We start from the raw sequence: 19,940 nt of genomic DNA, 5'->3' as shown, positions 1-19,940 counted from the left end.
CCAGTGGCTCTTTTTATGTCTTTTGAAAGTGGGTGTGTGCGCAGCATCACTAAGCCAACCCCTCTCTCAACTGATCATTGGTCAAGCTTTTCTCTCTTCCTTGATAGGGGAAAGGAAATGTGAGTCATGGTGATGCTGTTTTATGGCCTGCAGAAAGGACACTCCGATGTCAAATTGCACATAAATCTATATTTGACCCAAATACATATTCCACAGATACACAGTTGTTTGTCATTGCATACACACATCACGCATTACTGATGGGAGGCACTGTTCCGACCCTGGCGTTTCTAGGAGCTTGGGTAAAGAAATGGTAACTTTTTGCGCTTTTTAGTAGCTTCCCCATATCGGATTTTTCTCCAAATGTATACAATTGTGTGCAAGGCATGTGGGCATTTAGATAAGGAAGTGTCAGATTTTTAACCTGCATACATTTAGAGTAACAACCTCTTTTCCGCTCGTAAACCCCCAGATCATACCACCGGGTCCTAAAACCTCTTAAAATGTGGGCAGAAAAATCACAAGAATTATGGTATCATTTAGATAATTTTGACAAGTCTGCACCATGAGTTATACATCTTTCTTAAAATCATATTCTGGCCAACAGGGGTGTGTCTTCCCAGGTCACATGGTTGAGAAACCAGTTTGCCCACTTTCTTTAAGCTCAGCCTGTCCTCAGAGGGGGCTGCCCCTCCCCGTTTCTGCCAAGAGGAAGCCATTTTACGACCTCCCCTATAAACCATCTGCCTGAGTCAAGGAAGGGCTTTGTTCAAAAGGAAGCCATTTACGACCACCCCAATAAACCATCTGTCTGGGCCTTTTTTTTAGTTTCTTGCAATCCCCTGGTAATTCAATCAGAGAGTGTGTGACCTCCTTTTGGCAGGAGCAACATAATGCAGCCAGGCCTGGGAATGCATTTGTTGGGCAAGCCCCCACTCCTGTCGGGGGTAGCTGTCTGGCAGAATTCCAGTTTCCTTAAGCCAGGTTTCAGGTAAAATGTCACTTTTTGTTCCCCAGTTTAAGTCAATACAATTTTTACATATGCAGCTAGAATGCTGATTCTAAGTTCAAAACTATGACATTTTAACAGTTCCAAACTATGTGACACTCAAAAGTAGGTCACTCAGTTAATTTAAACATTTCGATTTTGGTGGTTTTAATCCAGTTTCAGTTAGGCTGCTGACATGCATATCTCAGCCAGTTTTGTTATGAACATTGTTTTGGGCTCTTCATCTTCCCAGATTTTGTATGCACACATACTTCATTCTGCCAGATGTCCGCTGGTGTTCAGTGAGATTTTTGGATGTGTTGTAATGTTTGAAAATAGGCATTTTGAGCTGGCATTCAGAGAAACCAAAGGTAATTTTAAAGCGTTTTTGAGCTAACAGGCGCTGCTGTTTTACCTTTGGCACCCATTCCACTCATGGCACCCTGGCCCATCATGCTCGCACTGGTGGGTGGCAAGTTAGGCAGCCATTTTGGTGACCGCACAAACTGCGTGGTTCTCCTGGATTCTGGCGCACATGTGGGCTTTTTGGCCATCTTGGATTTTCTACGCCCACAGCACCAAATGTTGCAGCATGATAGCTCAAACGTGGGTCAGGACACCCAACAAGGTCCCCCCACGCGACTGCACTTTGAATTTGAGTTGATGGGGAGTCGGGTGCACAGAAGGTTTTGACCCACGCACTGGTATGTCCGCATAATCTTCTTCCAATTCTGCAAATGGCACATTTCAGCATCTTTTCCTCCATCCAGTACTGATCGATCGGTTCTCCTCGCCGGTCCTGATGGGATTATTGGGCGGTACCCGGGGCCCCTTGGGTATCTGCTCCCGGTCTCCGGATCGTCCTCCTTGGCCAGTCTCCAGGTTTTCTTTCTCCTAGAACGACAAAGGAAAAGCGGCAATACCTATTCATGGACATTTCTCCCCCACCATTGATATAGTGGGGTGGCATATATATTTTAGAACTCAACAGATATGAACATGCACATTTTTTAAAATTAAGCGACAGGAACACATAACTTGAGAAACACAGAATTTGATAGGCTATATGTAGGATATTTTAGGGTTGGAATTGAATTACTCTGGAGCGGTACCCTCTGGGATTCCAGTGGATTCCTCCAGTTGTTGCAGAGTGTGCCTGAGATGGCAACACTTCAACTGGTTTATGTGGACCCACTTGTCTTCCCCCTCTGCCAAACCGCCTTTGGGGATGCGGATCTTGTAGGCCACAGGGGAGATCTTGTCTATAATCTCAAACGGTCCCTTCCATGTAGACAAGAATTTTCGCTGTTTGGCCTGGTTCCTTTGGAAATTGTATAGATAGACCCGATCACCCACCTTATATTCCTTTCGGGTAGTTTTTAAATCATAGTGGGTCTTCATGCTCTCGGCTGATCTTTCTAGATTCCGCTGAGCATACGCAAAAGCTTGTTGAAGGTGTTTCCTTAAATTCTCCACATACTCATGAGTTGTGGAGGCATTTATCAACGTTTGCTCTTGGGTTCTGTAGAGCAAATGCTGGGGAAGGACCATCTTGCGTCCAGTCATCAACTCAAATGGTGACATTTTGGTTGCAGATGAAGGGGTAGATCTGATGGCCATTAGGGCCAGAGGTAATCGGATATCCCAACTTGGCCCAGAATCTGCCACAAACTTTTTTAAGATGCTCACAATGGTTCGGTTATATCTCTCCACTGCTCCAGAAGAAGCTGGCCGGTAAGCAATATGTAGCTTTCTTTTGACCCCCCAGTATCTCCCACATCTTTGTCATTACTTCACTGGTGAAGTGGCTACCCCTGTCTGACTCAGCCCTTTGAGGCAGACCGAAACGGGAAAAGATGTGGTTAATCATCAGGGCAGCTGCTGTTTCTGCCTTGCAGTTTGGGGCTGGGAGACATTCCACCCACTTGGTAAACAAGCATGTAACGTTCAACATGTACTTGTTTCCTCTAGACGAGCGAATCACAGGGCCTACAAAGTCGATTTGCAAATCTGACCATGGCAGTGTCATCCCCCTCTTTTGGAGAGGTGCACTGTGTGTGAGGGATGATGGCTGAAATTGTGCACACACAAGACACCCCTTCAAGTATTGGTCGAGGTCCTGCCCCATGTGTGGCCAGTATGCAACCTCTCTTAAGATTTCCAGTGTTGTGTGAAACCCCCTATGACCGGCGGTGGCCGCATCATGGGCGTGACTTAACATCAGGCTTCGGAATGAGGTAGGAACCACCCACTGATCATGGCCAGCTTGGGATTTCCTTACCAACAAACCGTCTTGGATTCGGAACATTTTTGGACATTTCATCAATACTCTTAGGTCCTCTTTCCCAATGTAATCGGTATCCGTCAGAGGAAAGTTCTCAGGGTCCTCAAGGTGTTGGTAAAACTTACCAATAATTGGATCCCCCTTCTGAGCTGTAATCAAATCAGCATCAGGGGTCTCCTTGCTCCATTGGGCAGTTGAAAGAGCATTGTGAGCATCTGTCTGGGACCTAGTGATAGCAGTGACCTGGATTTCCCCCAACAGGGACTCTATTTCGATTAGATCCCCTTGGATGGCCCCGGTTTTGGCCAGCTGATCAGCTAAGTCATTTCCAGTTTTGTCTGGTCCCTCTACTTTGGAATGACCCTTGATCTTTTTCCAGTAGATGGTCATCCCATTCGATGTGCCCAGACCATCAATGTTTTGGATTAACTTCCCATGTTTCAAGGGTTTGTTATTAGCACATAACATGCCTCTGGTTTTCCAATTAACCAGGTGCTCCACGAACCCGTTCCGTACATAATCCGAATCTGTGATTATGACCAGTTCGTGGAGTTGATGCTGGACAGCAGTGAGGATGGCCTGATGCACAGCCATCAATTCTGCCACCTGACTACTTCGGGGACCAATTTTGTATCCAGCGGAGGGTTCTGGGAACTCCTTCACCCATGCATACCCTACGCCAGCCACTAGTTCTTTCTCCCCGTCGTTGTCAACATGGTAAGAGCATCCATTAACATAGACAGTGGGCATTCCCTCACACTTGTCTTCTTCAAAGACTTTGTGTGGGGAATTAAGGTATGCCTCCATGTTGTCCTTGATTTTTAGACTTTCATCCTCGAGACAGTTTTCTGTGGCATAATCATGCAAGTCAGCCAGACCTTGCGCGAGGGGACTCTTCTTGTTTTGGCCATATCTGACCTCCACAGGAAAGCCTTGCATTGACAGAATCCAGGAAGTAATTCGGGAATTACTCACATTCCCGGCCCGGATTCTGTCACTTTGGAGATATTGCAGAGGCTGGTGTGGAGTCTCCACTATGATGTGTTCCCCCTGGATAGACGGGCAGTAATTCTTCAATGCCCACACCGTTGCCAGGAGTGCCTTCTCACAATCGTTGAATTTTTCCTCCACAGAGGAGAAAGTTTTGCTCGCATAGGAGATTACTTTATTGACTTTGTCATGCTTTTGGTATAATACTGCCGTATAATACTGCCGTCAAGCGCGTATTAGAGAACCCTGTCTCCAGGAAGAACTCCTTTTTTCTGACAGGGTAAGCTAGGCAAGGCGCTTGTGAGAGGCTTCTTTTGAGTTGTCTTACTGCCTCGGATTGTTCTGGACCCCATTCCCACTTGTCCCCCCCTTTCAGGAGATGAATCAGGGGTCTAGTGATCTCTGCGTAGCCCTCAATGAACTTTCTGCTGTAATTAGTCAGTCCAAGGAGGCTCCTTAGTTCCCGCAGAGTTGTGGGGTCTTTCAGTTTCTGGAGTGCTTCCACTTTCTTTTCTTGGGGACAGAGACCCTGAGGAGTAATCTCATGCCCCAAGAAATTACCACAGGTTCTACACCACTATGCTTTCTGAAAGGAAAGTTTTGCTCCGGCGGCCCTCAACTGTGTCAGAACATAACGGATCTCCGCTATGTGTTCCTCCACAGATGAACTTTTGATGAGGACATCATCTACATAAGCCAGGTTACCCCTCGCACCCAGGTCGGCATGGCCTTATGTAGGAAAATGTTGAATTCATTGCCGGAGTTGAGGTATCCGAAGGGAGTCCGGGTCCATGTGTACTGCTTGCCCCCAAAGGTAAAAGCCAGTTTGTATTGGTCCTCCCTACTGACAGGCACGGTCCAGTATCCATTGGTCAGGTCTATTGCTGTGAATACCTGTGACCCCTGAATCTGGGCCAGCCCTTGGTCAATGTAGGGCAGAGGCCATCGGGAAGTATGGACCCGTTTGTTGAGCTCCCTGAGGTAGGCGCAGAGTCTCCACTGGCCGTTTGGCTTCAATATTCCCAGCACCGGGTTATTGAAGGTGCTGTGAACTGGACGGTTTATTCCCCGGGACTCAAGGTTCTTAATTATTTCAGTAAGGGACTCCATGGATGCAAGAGGCAAGCGATATTGCTTCACAAACACTGGAGTCATTCCAGGGTCCGTGGGGATTGTTGTTGTGTGGATGTGGGTGCGGCCACAGTCATATGAGTCTACCGCAAAGAGATCTTGGAAAACCAAAAAAACTTGTTTCAACTTTTGCTTTTGTTCCAGAGTCACACAGGCATCAGCTAGGTTGACTCTCTCTTCCACCATCTGCCTGAAGCCTGGAAAGACTTCTGGTTTGGCTATCTCAGCGGCCTCCTCCAGCTGGGTAGAGAAGTCCCTGGTCAGAGTGCTGATTTGGACTGGAGGCCTCAGGTGGGAAAGGCAACCCTCATGGACCTGGAAAATCACCTCATCCCTCCTGAAGTCACAAGTCACATCTTCCTTACCATAGGGGCAGGAAGAGTACACCAGGAAGTTCCCCCCATGCCGGGTAAAAATCCTGTCTGGTGTTGTATTGTCATCACTGTCACTGTCAAAGCAGTCCTTGGGGATTGGTCCTAACAGTTAATTTCCTAAATCGATGGAAAAATGTCGGTCATCAACCGCCATTCCAATAATGGTGCCTGCGGCTAGAGTAATACTCTTTAAGTCGCTGTTATCCACCTCTATTAGAATGGTGTCATGTTCAATGTTGACTAATGGAGTTGGGTTTACCCCCAACCCTTGCTGTTGGAGAGAAGCGTTTAGATGTATGTAAGCATCAGGGTTTTTCAAATTTTGTCCTCTTTTAACTTTCACTTCCAGGGAGAATTGTCGGGTCCTTTCTGGGATGGTGACTTCCTCTTTGATCTGAATTTCAACTGCATAAGGTAGCAATTGAGCTGACCTAAATGCTTTTTCTGGATCATCAAAGCCCATGGGATTATCCGCTAATCGGGACCAAGCTTTGAAGTTTATTAGGTCCAAACTAATGGCAAAGCGATTGAGAATGTCACTGCTTAAGTAAAAGGCGACAGTGACGTCTCGCACGACCCAACAATTATGGACTATGCTCTTGTTGCCAATGGAGATTTTGAGCATACACCTGCTTGGCAGGAGATGTTTGGAATTAGGTGCTTCCAGGTCCATTTCCCATTTGTCTATCAGTTTGAATGTGGGAATGGCAGGATCTTTTGGGAGTTGGCGGAACATGGCTTCGCTGATGAAGCTCTTACCGTTGTTCACGCACACTTGAGCGAGAACAGAGTTCTTCCCATCATTTAACTGAACAGGGATGAACAACTGCTCTCCAATTTGCTGAATATCAGCCAGGCTCTGTGCTGATTTCACATCTTTCTGGACTATAGGAGTGGGAGTGTCTGATTGTGGATTAGTAAAGAATTTCAGGGTGTTTCCTTCCAGTGTGGAATACCACCTTAAACTGGAAGGAATGTTGATTTTCAGAAATAGAGAGGACCCCCCATCACCAGTCTGTTGTCCTACTGCTATTACTGCCACGTCTGGAGTTTGGTTGTTCTACTTGGTCAGATTTTTGTTCAACCATGTGGCAGGTGTCGTTTAAACTAACATGGTTGACACTCTGTTTTAATTTTATTGGTCGGCTAGTCTGGGTCCAGAGGACCTTGTTTACGCAATCTATTAGGGGTGACAACCTTCTCAGGAGGTCACTCCCTAGTAAACAAGGGGTGCCCTCTGGAGTCACTACTATGACCAGGTGTTTCACCTTGTGTCGCCCAGTTTTGATGTCCAAATCTACAGTCCCCTCGACAGGAATCTCCTTCCCGTCAAAGTTCTGCAGTTGTCCAGGAAGAGAGGTGAGAGGAATACGGTAATTCTCCCCCCTTCCTGCATTTAGTTCCTCAAAGGCCCTTTTGGACAGAAGGGTAGCTTGGGATCCAGTGTCCACCAGTGCCAAAATTGTACCCTGCCCCTGTACTTGTACCGGGGCATAGTATATTCCCTCCTTCTCCTCAAGGGGGCACAGATAATGCACATTTTTGGACAACTGGTGGGCTAATTGTCTGGTTTTGGACATGGCGAGAGAAGAGATTTGGGCAGAATTCTGTGGAGAGTCTTGGGAATCTGAAAGACAAAGTTGGCAACTGGAGATCAGAGCCATTGTGGGTTCCCCTGGTTCCGGTTCTGGGCCGCCCCACCCTTTTTGGATGCAGTCACCAGGATGGGTTTGAACCAGGGGATTTCGGTATTGTGGGTTCTGGGATGAGATGATGGGCGGCGGTAGCTCAGTCTCCATATCTCCCCAGTCTGAATTGGCATCCCTTGGGACCCATTTTTCCTTGGGAGGAGTTCCCCCATCTCTAAAGGAGAAGATCCTTTCCCCCGGATCCTCTGAGGATCCCTCTCCCTCAAATTGGAAGACCTGTACCTCCTCCACAAAGTGGGTCTGTTTGGGTCCTTTGTTTCTCCTACCCCCCCTCTGCTCCTTGGGAGGCAGGCTTTCAGGGGTAGGATATTTTGTTTCCGGTTCCTGGTTTTCAGGGGCTGTTTACAAGTTGGGAAGGAAGCTTCCTCCAAGGCTTTACACCCCCCTTCCCCTTGTGCCTCCTCCCTGGGAACCGGTGTGTTATCGGGGTGCTGCCCCAGTCATTGTTCTGGAGCACCAGGTCCAGAGTTTGGGGCATTCTGCGGTGGCATGCTCATCTGAGGGTTCTGTTGAGCCCTCAGTATGTGACCCAGATCTCGTGCCATATTTTGGACCTGGCGCTCAAGTTGTGAAACCCGCTCAGGCTGATACGGGGCTCTATTTTCTCCCCTGGGCTGATCCCGGGAAGGGTAGCTATCCCTTCTCTGGTAGTACCCCTGGTTGGGAAGATTTTGGTACCCCTCCACCCTTGGCCTCCCCTCTCCCGGATTAGGTTGTCTGGGCTCAGGGAATTGGGGAAAGAAGAATGGATGATTTTGGGGCTGGAAATTGGGTGGATACCTGGGGAAAATGTTCTGCCCAGGATTTGGAGAATTTCTGCCCTCCTGTGGGAAGTTGGGAGGGAAGTTCCCTGGGTTAGGTGCTTGGCTGGATCCCCCCCTTGGGCTGGAGGAGTCCACCCATAACCCAGGATGGGTCAGTTTCCCTTGAAGCGGGGAGTGAGGGATCCCATTTGTGGGACTACCTCCTTGACTCCCTGTCTGTGACTGGCCCGAGGGCCTTCTGGGCTTGGAATTATTCTGTGCAGGCAGGTTTTTAGGCCCCCCCATCTCCAAATCTAAAACGGGGGCAACCTTTACCTCTGCCACCTTGGCAGCAGCCAGGGTGCTGTTGGTTTTGGGGTTTTTCGGCGCGTTATTTTTATTTTCGATAGGCTTCTGCACCTCATAGATCCGGGTAGCCTGTTCAATGACCCAGTCTAAAGATCTTTTCTCATGAAAATCTCTCACGAGCTGGGTCATTATGTATTTGGGTAAGGCATGGAAAAACGTATTGATAAATTCTCTGCTATCCGTGCGCACCCTTCTGGTGGTCTGCGCAAAAGCACGTTTTAATTCTTGCACAAACTCTTGTGGGGCCTGATCCTCCCCACATTGCAAATTGTAGGCTGCCTTGCGAGCCTCTTGAGGATTTCTGTGAACGGAAAAATGTTTCAAGATGGCCGCCTTATAGGTGTACCATCTTAAATGATTTTGGTCCTCCAGCCCCGCAAAGAAACTGGAGTATTCTGGGGAGAATGTCCATTTGACGTACTGGATGCAGCTACTGCTGTCCTTCAAATGGAAAGTCTCCATCATTTGCTCATAGAGCTCCAAGTGTTCCCAAACGGAATACTTGGCGTTCTTATGATAAGGCGTGATGACACTCCTTATTGCCTTTATTTGCTTCAATGGGTCCTTAAGCAAGGCCCTTTTTGCCTTATTGGCCTTTTTGGTTCGGGTAACCCTGGTCCATTCATCCTCTGACTCTGAGGCACTGCTCCCAGAGGTTCCTGTCTGATCTTCCAGGTTTTCCCGGATTCTGAGAGCCTGGGAATGGCTGGCAGAATGTGGGGACCTGGTCTCCTGTGTCCTGCGCCGTTCAGAGTAGTCTTCAGATTCCTCCTTGCTGCCAGGATTTGATGGGTACCCCCCCCACTGACCTAACTGGGCAGAAGTTTTCAGGATGCCCTTAATGGGCCTACTCTCCTGGGGTTCCCCACTAAATTGCACTGTGCTTGGGTGCCCATACCCGGATGCCCGCCCATCCATTCCTGGGAGGTACTGGCCTATGAGCCCCATACTTCTAGCTGGATAGTGATCTGCCATCCCCGTGGCCCTGGGCTCATGTGCGCGAGGGGACATGGGGGTGGCAGAGTCCAGGGACTGGGAGAGATAAAGGCCTCTGGTACTAGGGCTCCTGAGGTTATGCTCAGGAGTTTCTCTTTCCCAGGGAACCTCATCTCTATCCGCCCCTGCTTCCTGTTGCAATGCAAGAGCCTGCGCTTTCAGTTCCTCAGTTAAGGCCTTACTCGACTCTATCAGTCTCTCCAGCATCACTACCTGTTGCTGGAGCCTATCATTGTGCTGACAGAGAGCCTCATTTTCTCTCTGTGCCTCCTGATTGGTCCTGGAGTACTGGGCCAGTCTCTGCTGCAGGAGGGTTACCTCCTGAGCTGTGTCCCTATTGGCCTGCTCCTTTCTTGCTAGAGCATCCTCCACCCTCCTGGTGTGCTCTAACAAGTTCTGGTGTTCTTTTTGGAGGTCACCCAGTCCCTGGAGGGCCAAGTGATTTTCTTCCATTTTCCTTTTTAAGTGGCAGACTTCCTGGCCTAAGGTGTCCCCTTTCCTGACTAAGAGCCTGCATCTGTGCCGCCAGGTCATCCCTTTGCCTTTGGAAGGCACCAGCTTTCTGGTGCTCCTGATCAAACTCTGCCTGGGTATCCAGGTCTTTCAGAATCAATTTATTGCTTTCCTCTTTCTCTCTGTCTAATCGAATTTGCAGGGTGGCTACCTGTTCTGTGCATGCCCTGTTGAAGTCCAGTTGTTGCTCCAGCTTTTTCTGGCTCTGTAGAAGGGAGTCCAAACCTTCTTGGTACTCCTTCTGCAAGGCCAGAAATCTGGTATCCTGGTCAGCCTTCTCCTGTTGCAGTCTATCCATGTCCTCTTTTATTTTAATGATATACTGCCTACTATCATTTTCTGACTCCTGGCTCCTCTGCAGCCTCTGCTCAGAAGAGACCAGGTCAGATTGGGCCTTTTCTAACGCCAGCTGTTGCCTATTTGCCAGATCTTGGCCTTCAGCACATTTGTCCTGCATGGCTCCCATATATAGATACAAATATGCTGCTATCCTGGCAATCTTATTATGTTCATCTTTGGCTTTAGGGGCCATATATAGTTCACTCAGGGCCACATGTAGGGGACCCTGATCTCCCCATATATCTGACCCTGTTTCAGTGACCTGTTGCGCGATTGCCTGCAACCAGACCTTTTGGTCCTGATGAGTCCACTCACCTCTCACAAATAGCTTATGTAAGAAGTGCTCTCTGGCTATTTTGATGTCTAACAGTGTCGTCATTCTGGAATTTGAGTTCCTTCCTGATTTACAGAAGTTTGTATTTTATTTTTGCAAAACAAACCGTTTCCTTAGAGCGTTCCTTTGAGGAGTGCTTTACAGCGTAACACAGCATGGTGATCCGACCGGATATGTGTATCTGGTCAGCTGGCACACTGTATTAATCTGCACAAATGGTAAATCTAACCCAGAATATCCCGGCTCGAGCCCCCACTTTGTAAGAAGATTCAATTCAACACTACAGCTAAGTCAATGCCTAGTCTGGGATACTGAATGGAAACCCTTATTGATATATCTTTATGTCCAGTTCATGAGTTCTGGATGACTACCCCTACATAACACCCCTCTCTTAGAATCCCCCTGACCCCACTGAGCCAAGAAGTAGTTCTGTTTTGCAAGTTTAAAAGGTTTATTTGAGAAATAAGACAAAATATAGATACCACGCTTTTATAATAAATTAATAATCGATATCGCCCTTATAAATATAATGTTAATGAACAATGGGTAATCTGACACTAGCACACTTCTTTATAATCAATGAGGAGTTAGTATAGGATGGATCAAGTAGCAAAAATACTTTTATGATTTCAAGGGAAAAGCAATGAGGAATAAAAGGCAGTATAGAAATACTTGAGATGATTTTAGCAAAAGATAATATAATCACTTTTTCTCTGGCAATTCACCCCCCTCCCCTATGCAATGTAAGACATGGAAGTAGATGGAAAGAGGAGCACACAGTTTTCAGGAATGCAATCAAATACAATACGCAATTCAGTTCCCCCCAACAAGCTTAGAGAAAACCGGTATGAGTTTTAAAACACAGGCCCAAGTGCTTTGAATGTGGTGGCAATGAAGTGATAAATATGCTGAAAATGCTTTTAATTCCCTTTAGGAGTTTCAGGGTGAGTAAGAGATACTTGGGATGAGTTCAGGCTCACTTTAGCAATGATTCAGAGAAGGTGATTAAGAGGCAACCGAATTTTTAGCAAGGAAAGAAATGACTGCTGATGGTTACATGTGGCTGGATTTTTAACCAAATCGCAAATCGCGGTAAAATTCGCGAGTGCTTGAATCGTGATAGTGGAAAAAGTATAAGGAGTAGGAAGTCGGTTCTTAGATTCTAAGCTTTCAGAGGAAAGTTAAACCAAGTTCCTAGCCCAAACGGTTCCAGAGATACGGACGATTAAATAAAGGTAGTTTTTCGGATTTAAAGTAAACTCAAAATGACAGGTGACACCTTGCAGCTTCAGAATTGACAGGTGACACGATTTCTAGGAGGCTGTTCTACTTAGGTTAAAATAGTTCGGATTAGATTATTTTAACTAAGAGATTGATTCTGCACAGTTCTGCTAGGTACTCACAATATAAATTTGAAATAGGCCTCGCCACGGATCTGGTCAGGTTTTGGACTGGACCCCGGTTCTGGTCTCGGCACTTCACAGTGATCTGGGTCAGCTCTCTGGTTCTGCTCACAGCGGTCTGGGTCACTCTGGATCTCTGGTCTGGTCTGTCCGGATACAGCGGTCTCTGCACGGCTCCTGGATCTCTGCACTGGTCCTGGCAAAAGTTCTTGGCAAGGGATTCAAGCAGCTCGCCCGGCTGTGAGTAGCTTGCAATGATTTGAGGCCTGCTGCAGGGAACTCAGCTTGTGGTTTTAGGCCTCTGATTTAGGTTCCAAAGTATAAGTTCTAGGTTCTGGAGTATGTAGCTGGAGTCAGTCTGGAACTGGTATCTTCTGGATGTTGTGTGGTCCGGCAAAACGCTCCGCAGCAACTGGATTTGAATCTCCTCTCTAGCTTCCAGTGGCTCTTTTTATGTCTTTTGAAAGTGGGTGTGTGCGCAGCATCACTAAGCCAACCCCTCTCTCAACTGATCATTGGTCAAGCTTTTCTCTCTTCCTTTATAGGGGAAAGGAAATGTGAGTCATGGTGATGCTGTTTTATGGCCTGCAAAAAGGACACTCCCCTGTCAAATTGCACATTAATCTATATTTGACCCAAATACATATTCCACAGATACACAGTTGTTTGTCATTGCATACACACATCATGCATTACTGATGGGAGGCACTGTTCCGACCCTGGCGTTTCTAGGAGCTTGGGTAAAGAAATGGTAACTTTTTGCGCTTTTTAGTAGCTTTCCCCATATCGGATTTTTCTCCAAATTTATACAATTGTGTGCAAGGCATGTGGGCATTTAGATAAGGAAGTGTCAGATTTTTAACCTGCATACATTTAGAGTAACAACCTCTTTTCCGCTCGTAAACCCCCAGATCATACTACCGGGCCCTAAAACCTCTTAAAATGTGGGCAGAGAAATCACAAGAATTATGGTATCATTTAGATAATTTTGACAAGTCCGCACCATGAGTTATACATCTTTCTTAAAATCATATTCTGGCCAACAGGGGTGTGTCTTCCCAGGTCATATGGTTGAGAAACCAGTTTGCCCACTTTCTTTAAGCTCAGCCTGTCCTCAGAGGGGGCTGCCCCTCCCCGTTTCTGCCAAGAGGAAGCCACTTTACGACCTCCCCTATAAACCATCTGCCTGAGTCAAGGAAGGGCTTTGTTCAAAAGGAAGCCATTTACGACCACCCCAATAAACCATCTGCCTTGTCCCTTTGTTTAGTTTCTTGCAATCCCCTGGTAATTCAATCAGAGAGTGTGTGACCTCCTTTTGGCAGGAGCAACATAATGCAGCCAGGCCTGGGAATGCATTTGTTGGGCAAGCCCCCACTCCTGTCGGGGGTAGCTGTCTGGCAGAATTCCAGTTTCCTTAAGCCAGGTTTCAGGTAAAATGTCACTTTTTGTTCCCCAGTTTAAGTCAATACAATTTTTACATATACAGCTAGAATGCTGATTCTAAGTTCAAAACTATGACATTTTAACAGTTCCAAACTATGTGACACTCAAAAGTAGGTCACTCAGTTAATTTAAACATTTCGATTTTGGTGGTTTTAATCCAGTTTCAGTTAGGCTGCTGACATGCATAGCTCAGCCAGTTTTGTTATGAACATTGTTTTGGGCTCTTCATCTTCCCAGATTTTGTATGCACACATACTTAATTCTGCCAGATGTCCGCTGGTGTTCAGTGAGATTTTTGGATGTGTTGCAATGTTTGAAAATAGGCATTTTGAGCTGGCATTCAGAGAAACCAAAGGTAATTTTAAAGCGTTTCTGAGCTAACAGGCGCTGCTGTTTTACCTTTGGCACCCATTTCACTCATGGCACCCTGGCCCATCATGCTCGCACTGGTGGGTGGCAAGTTAGGCAGCCATTTTGGTGTACGCACAAACTGCGTGGTTCTCCTGGATTCTGGCGCACATGTGGACTTTTTGTCCATCTTGGATTTTCTAAGCCCACAGCACCAAATGTTGCAGCATGATAGCTCAAACGTGGGTCAGGACACCCAACAGGGTGCTGCTTCTCCTCCATCACCAGCCTCATCATCCTCACCCAGTGCATGCATGTCAATGTCATGTGGCAGTGGTACATTTCTCCGGATGCACATGTTGTGCAGCATTACACAGACCATGCTGATCTTTGCCACCTTCTCAGGGCCATAAAGGAGTGCTCCACCAGACCTGCTTAGGCAGCGGAACCGTGCCTTCAACAGGCCAAAGGTCTGCTCAATCACGACACGGGTATGGGTATGTACCCGATTGTACTCCTCTTTGTGCCTGTTCCGCGGGTTCCGCACAAGGGTAAGTAGCCACGACTTCAATGGATAGCCTCCATCACCTGCAAGGGAGCACAAGAGGTATGTGTGAGTCAATCTGAGCTGACACATTTAGGATTCACAGCCATGGCTGCAGCTATTTGGTGTTGACATGCACATGAACCTGTATGTATGTGCACAGGTTCATTTGATGCGTTGTGTACTGCACTATGGTCTGCTAGTGTGGATTGCGTTGTACAGATGATGCAGGGTGTTCTCTTGCATGCTGATGCAAATGTACTGTGGATGTGGAACAATGTCTTGCCACCCATAATTGAGTGTATTCTACTCTGTACCTAATCACACTGGCGGCGTTGGCACAGTTGTAAGCATGGTAAAAATAAAGAGGATTAATCCAAACATTTGAAAGTGTGCAGGGGACAGGAGGGTTCCCAAGTTGAATCCTCTTTCTTTTTACTGTTTATTGTCAGGGTCTTGTGCCATGACCCCAGTTCCTCCCCCACACCTAATAATTATTTAAAATAATCCTCGAATTTCTTTACTAAACTTACTTACCCTAGGTGTCCACTTCTATCCAAACCCTTGACAGTTGTAATCATGTTCAGTCATTCATCGCTTGATGTACCCATGGTGGCCTGCTTGTGCATCTTGCATGTTGTCATTGATGTACGGCATTGGTGTTATGTATACAATTGATGTGTCATGTTCAGGTTGGGTTGTTCAGGACAACAGTGTTTAGCTCTGGGTGCATTGGCCACTCACCGCCCAATCCCACCCAGGTGGAGTGTGCATCCCCCCCAATTTACCAAGCAGCTCGGCACGTCATCCAGCATGTCGCTCCATGTAACGGGGTAGCGTGGAGTTACGCAGCACCATGGCATCATGTGTAGATCCGGGATATCGGGCGCAACAATGTGTGATGATCTTGCAGGAGTCACATACCATCTGCACATTGATGGAGTCGTATTGCTTGCTATTGCGGTACACCGCCTCTATTGCATGAGAGACAAACAATTCAACATGGGTACAGTTGAGGGCACCGATGCAGTTGAGAATGCCTGCCAGTGCTTGGAAGCCTACTTTTTATTTTTTTTTTTAATATATTTTATTGGTTTTTTTAACAATACAACAATTATCATCATTATTGCACCATTTGAAAATCCAACGTATCCCTCTCCCCTATTATCTCCCCCAACTTTCCAAGACCCCACTAGTTCTTTATCGATCCATCACTTCCGGATGGCCCTCCTGGGCTGCCGGTTGCGTCTGATGTGGAATCTAGTTCAGTTGGATGAAGTAGTGTCACCGTGAGCGCCACCCATTGTTGTAGGTCCTCACTGATTTCCAGTCTCTGTTATCTTTGTGCGTTTTCCCATGCACCTGTTTCTGCGGCCGTCCATTTGCAGAGGTCCTCCCACCATGATGTTACGCTGGGGCCTTGTGAGATTTCCACCCCATGGTGATGCGTCTCTTGGCTACAATATATATCAGGCCTTTGAGCCTGTTTTAAGGTTTTTTTTGTGTACTTTTCCTGTATCTGCCCAGGATGCACGATCTTGGTGATTGCACGTCCAAAATAATGTCCGCGTAGGCGACCCTCTCTGAGACCAAAAGGATTGTAAGGCCCGACATTCCTAAACATGTGGGTCATCCCCGCCCGAGGTTCATTGCATTTTGGGCACTCAACTGTCCTTGCTCCTTGAATTTGATGATGGCCGCAGGTGTGAGGTACGCTCTATTGGTGATGTAGAACTGTATGAGTTGCAGTCGGGCGTTTCTGGACACTTTTTTATGATAGTGGGTTATAGATTCCCATTCCTTGTCTTCAAATTGGAGGCTGAGCTCTCGTTCCCATTTCGCTTTGCATTTAAGATCTTGCGGGTTACGCTGTCTAGCAATGACTCATAGAGTCGCAAGGTTTTGTGTCCGCCCTCTGCAGTGTTTAACATGTTTTCTATGCTTTCAAGTCACGTTTCGAGGTTCTCCTCCTCGGGCCATCTATCTGCGAGCTTCCTTGTTACCGCTCTGTGAAATAGGAATTGCCCCCCTGGTAATCCCGTGGTCTCCTGTAGCTCTGTGAACGTCAGAATATCCTGGTTGTCCACAAGGTCTCTGAGGGTGGCGACCCCATAAAATTCCCACGTGTTCCTTATTTCTTTCGAGCCCCCTGGCCTGTCTGCCATAATTGCAGCAATCGGTATTTGAGGTGAGTATGGATCAGGTGTCCCCATGACTTTGCAGGCTCTTTTCCAGATCTGGATTCCTAGCCTCATTAGGTAAGGTTTGTGTTGATTCGCTCCGTCTGGGGTCCAGAATAGGTCTCTGAGTAGCATGTGGAGGATGGCTGGTTGTAGTAGGCGGGTGTCGGTTGTGGTTTCGTTCGCCATCCATTGGATTACGTGCTTCAGTTGGCCTGCTAGATAATATAGTTCAAAGTTAGGGATTTTCAGGCCTCCTTTGTCATACGGTCTATGCATCACCTCCAGTGCCACTTTGTGTCTCCCTCCTTGCCACAGGAAACGCTTGCATAGACTGTTTAAGTCTTTGAAGAACTGCTGGGGAATGTAGTAGGGAACGTTGGTGAAGAAGTGTAGGAGGCGGGGCACCACCACCATCTTGAGTAGCCCTGCTCTCCCTGCGACCGAGAGCGGGAGTCTGCCCCAGAAGTCCATAGACTTCTCTAGGTTGTCCTTTGCTCTTGCTGTGTTGAGGGAGTGCTCGGTTTTGGGGTCTCAATGAATAGTTATCCCAAGGTACTTGAAGGAGGTGGTTTTCCATTTAATGGCCATGGCTGGGAGCCTTTCTTCGCTGACTTCGCTTAAAGATGCGAGGGGGAAGAGACAAGACTTGTCCTGGTTAATTTGTATCCCCGTGTACCTGTTAAACCCATCCAGAGTCTCTAGTGTGTAAGGCAATATGTGTTCAGGGTTGTTCAGGTAGAGTAGTGTGTCGTCTGCGTACATAGAGACCAAATGGGTCACTCCATCTATCACGATGCCCCTATCACCGTATTCCTGCCTTAGATATGCTGCTATGGGCTTTATTGCAATAAAGTATAGCATAGGGGAGAGGGGGCACCCTTGTCGCGTGCCCCTGTAAAGGTGCCACTTCCTTAAGTGGACTAAACTTATATACACTGCCCATGGCCGTGGGGTCAGTGTATATAAGTTTAGTCCACTTAAGGAAGGCTGGTCCTATACCCATCTTGACCATGGTGGCGTGTAGCCACTTCCATCGGACTGAATCGAATGCCTTAGCGGCGTCTAAGGAAGCAACTGCGCATTTTTCGGGCCTGCTGTTAGTGCTATGTATAACGTGGTGTAATTTACGCAGGTTTTCTGTAATGGTTCGGGTGGGTACATAAACTGTTTGGTCTTGATGGATTAGCAGTGGGATTACTCTACGCAGCCTCCTTGCTAATAGCGCTGTTAAGATCTTGTTATCGGTGGTGAGCATAGACAGCGGCCTATAAGAGGCACACTCATCGCTGTCCTTTCCTGGATTCAGTAAGGGGATAATCAGGGCTTCCCTCATGGTGTCTGGGAGGGTGCCTATTTCGTATGCTTCAGTGAATACTTGTGCCAGGAGCGGGGCCAGCGTTTCCTCGTACGTTTTATAGAACTCCCCTGGGAGCCCGTCCGTTCCGGGGGTCTTGCTGGAGGGTAAGGATCTAATGGTGGCCACGACCTCTTCTGGGGTGATGGGCTCGTCCAAGGCCTCCGCCAATTGCGCGTCTAGTTTGGGTAGCTCGATGATGTCTAAGACATCGTCTATTTCAATGTGTGTGGGTGATGGGGGTTCAGTGTATAGAGCTTGGTAAAAGCCTCTGAACGCCGAGTTTACTCCGGCCTGCATGTGTGTCAGTGTGCCGTCTGGGTTACGGACTTGGCAAATGGGTGTCCTGGGGGTTTCTCTCTTGCAGAGCCAGGCTAGGAGCCTCCCGGGCTTGTCCCCAAGGGCGTGACTTTGTTCGATGTGTTTTGAGTAGCTAAGCTTCCCAAGTTTTTCCCAGAGCCCCAGACAAGTTTATTTAAGCTCTATCATTCTTTGGACGTGGGTGGGGTCTACAGGGGCCTTGGCTTCAAGTGCTTGTAGCTCATCTTCATTGCGTGTAAGTGTGGTGAGTAAGGACTTCTGGGCTCCTCCTATGGTAGTGATCATCTCACCCCTCATGACCACTTTATATGCCTAATGTGTTGTATGCTATTCATGTTAATTTGCCAATAGTCTAGGGTGCTTTTCCTAATCTGTTCGGAGAAGGTCTCGTCTAGCAGGGCTTCCGATGTGAGCCTTCAAGTGGGGGCTGGGGGTCTGGGTGTGAAAACTGTCCATGTCGTCCTCGGTTACATGGAAGTAATCTATTCGGGTGTGGACAGCGTGTGGGGCTGAGTAGAAGGAATACTCACGCCTCCCTGGATGATGTTCTCTCCACAGATCCCTGAGCGTGTATTGTTGTGTTAGTGCGTTCAGTATTTTGGCCGGTGGGGCCGGGCGGACATGTTTGTTGTCGATCTATCGAAGAGGGGATTAAGAGTGCAGTTGTGGTCTCCTCCCCATATTACGGTACAGTCTCTGAAAGGGCTCAGTCGCTTATATAAGTAATGGAAGCAGACAGTGCTGTCGTGGTTGGGTGCGTAGCTGCTTATCAAATAGAATTCTTTTCCCTCAATGTTGCCGTGAATCAAGGCCATTCTGCCTTCGTCATCAGTCTTTGATTGTAGCACTTTTATGGGGATGGTGGGGGCTATCCAGATCAGGACTCCTCTTGCATAGGTGGAATATGTGAATCCTATCAGTGTCCCTCTCCAAATTTTGGCGAGCGCAGGAAGCTTTTGTGCGTTCAGGTGAGTTATCTGCAGGAGGGCTATTCCTACCTTGCTACGCTTTAAGAATGCATGGATTCTGCGCTGCGTAACGTAACTGTTCATTCCTCTCACATTCCATGACAGGATTTTGATTTTATCAGCCATGGGTATTTTGTGAACAAACTCATGCGGGTGGCGCTCCTGCTGCGTTTTGCGATGTTTCAAGCGGCTTCCGGCACTGTGGGTGGCCTTGGATCTTTTGCATAAAGTCCCCAAACTTGAATACCAACTCCCTGGTTCCCTCCCTCCCCAAACTGTAAACTTCCCCGTAACATAACATGTCCAGCGGGGTTTCCCCCGTTCTGACTAGTGCAATACCGCTCCATTTGACCTTTAGTGGTCACTTGGTGCCCTACAGGTGGATTTGATATACCCTAATTCCTTCTGGGGGGCAGAAGACATTCCGTTGGCTGCTGTCATGTATGTAGTAGTCTATGTTCGGTGTAGCTCTTATTAGGATCTATATTGCTGTTACGAATGTGAGTTAAGTTTCCATCTATGTTCCTTCCCAGGTATGCATATGCATTGTGATGTTCACTCAGGTCTCAGGTTGTTGCGATCTGCGGTCTCTTATTTCGAGTTCTG

The sequence above is a fragment of the Ambystoma mexicanum genome, chromosome 2q (genome assembly GCF_040938575.1).
Source record: "Ambystoma mexicanum isolate Mex_15411 chromosome 2q, UKY_AmexF1_1, whole genome shotgun sequence".
Lineage (NCBI taxonomy): Eukaryota > Metazoa > Chordata > Amphibia > Caudata > Ambystomatidae > Ambystoma > Ambystoma mexicanum.
This window is presented reverse-complemented; position numbering follows the sequence as displayed.